The following is a 2,500-nucleotide window of genomic DNA, read 5'->3' on the forward strand; positions in this document are numbered from 1 at the left end:
AAGAGCAAAAATCCACTTTACCGTGATTATGGGGGATTTTAATGCCAAGATAGGAATAAGGGAAGATAGAGACACCTCGCTTGGGAAACATGGAATAGGCACCAGAAATGAGAGAGGGCAAAGGCTGATAGAATTCGCTGAAGCTCGATCTCTTAGAATTATGAATACATTCTTCGAAAAGAGACCCGGGAGGAAATGGACATGGAAATCCCCATCCAGCATTAAAACCGAAATTGACTTCATAATCACCAATAGGCGCGACATTGTACAAGACGTAACCGTTATCAATAAAGTAAATGTCGGTAGCGATAATAGACTGGTCAGAAGTAGAGTAAAATTACAGCTAAGAAGGGAACGAAATAAGGTCATACAGAAGCCTCTCGTTAATCTAATCAACATTAAGAATAGGGCGACGGAATTCAGTATCAACATTCGAAACAAATACTCAGCTCTCGAAGAAGATCTTGACATAGACCAAATGAACGACCAATTCAGTGAGATATTAACGGAAGCTTCACTTGAAATAGGGGATAAAGACGAAAAAGAAAAGTTCAATAAGCTTATGAAACAGCATAGGGACATGAAAATAACATCAATCAGAGACAAAATAGAATCAGCAGAGCTGACTAAGATGATAATCAAGAACAAAGAGGATGTACGCAAATTTAACATACGAAAAATAAACGAAGCTCTGCTTGCCGGCACCAGCCTTTAGGCAACAAAGACGAGGCTCGGAATAGGGAAAAAATAAATGTATGCAGTAAAGAAACCCAACAGAAAGGTGACATACAACAAAAATGAAATCATCAAAGTAATAGAAGACTTCTATCGCAACTTATACCACTCAAACGGCCAACCACATATGGAGACAAACACAACAATTGGAGACGTTCCAAACATCACGGTAGAGGAAGTAAATAGGGCACTAAAAAGCATGGAAAGAGGAAAAATACCAGGAGAAGACGGCATTAGTGTAGATCTTATTCAAGATGCAGGAGAGATTGCGACAGTAAAGCTGGCCTGTCCTTATAACAGATGTCTATGCGTCGGTAAAACTCCGAAGGCCTGGAAAAACGTAATAATAATTTTAATACACAAAAAAGGAGACACAAAAGACTTAAAGAATTACCGACCTATAAGCCTCCTTTCAGTAATCTATAAAATGTTCACAAAAATCATCACAGCCCGTATCACCGATACATTAGATTCAAAACAACCCAGGGAACAGGCAGGGTTCCGCAGCAGATTCTCAACTACAGACCATATCCACACACTAGCTCAAATAAGGGAGAAAACAAACGAATATAGGAAGCCCCTGTGTATGGCATTCGTAGATTTATGAAAAGGCATTCGATTCGGTACAGATATTTGCAGTACTAGATGCAATTCGTAAACAATGAGTAAAGGAAATATACTACAGATTACTAGAGGATATATATAGAGATGGTACAGCGACCATCAAAATCCACGCAGAAACCAATAAAATACCATTAAAAAAGGATGTTAGGCAGGGCGACACCATCTCACCGAAACTGTTTACAGCCTGCTTGGAGGAAGTATTCAAGAAGTTAGATTGGAAGGAGAGAGGGATTAAAATAGGGAATGAGCACTTAAGCAATTTAAGATTTGCAGATGACATTGTTCTTTTCGGCGAGTCAGCAGATGAACTACAACAATTAATAAGCGATTTAAATAAGGAAAGTCTGAAGATTAGCCTTAAAATGAACATGAAAAAGACTAAAGTCATGTTCAACAGTCGAACCCCATTTAAGCAAATACAAATACAAGGCGAGGTACTAGAAGCAGTGAACGAGTATGTATACCTAGGGCAACGGAAAGGCTTATGCTAGGAGTTAGCTTAAGAAACAAGAAAAGGGCCACATGGATAAGGCAACAAACAAAAGTAGAGGATATACTCAAGAGCATCAAGAAGAAAAAGTGGCAGTGGGCTGGACACATATACCGGAGACAAGACAACAGGTGGACAAAGAAAACAACTGAATGACTAGATGGCGGGATGAAATAGCGAAATTCGCAGGAGTAAACTGGAATCAGAGGACACAAGATCGGAATGACTGGAAAAGATTGAGAGAGGCCTACGTCCTGCAGTGGTTTGATACAGGCTGATGATGATGATGATGCATATATATGTATGTATGTATATATATATATATATATATATATATATATATATATATATATATATATATATATATATATATACCTTATCTTTCACTCTCTTTCTCCCTTCTTCTCTACCTCACTTCGTCCTTTTATTTATTCACTCATTCATTTCCTCGCCAGCACGATAGCCTCTCCTTAACGAAATATCGGTATTTGTCCGCCGAAATATTACAGAGTAGTTGACATTGTAAGCAGATATACGGGATCCGGCGCCTGGCCCTATAGACTCTGCCGTATCACTATCCCGACACCACACTCGACTACAAGTGATCTTCATATTTGAGATCATCGCATCACCATATACTTTTAATCTTGG

This window comes from Penaeus japonicus, unplaced genomic scaffold (genome assembly GCF_977035675.1).
Source record: "Penaeus japonicus unplaced genomic scaffold, GWHDUDI00000001_assembly GWHDUDI00000012, whole genome shotgun sequence".
Classification (NCBI taxonomy): domain Eukaryota; kingdom Metazoa; phylum Arthropoda; class Malacostraca; order Decapoda; family Penaeidae; genus Penaeus; species Penaeus japonicus.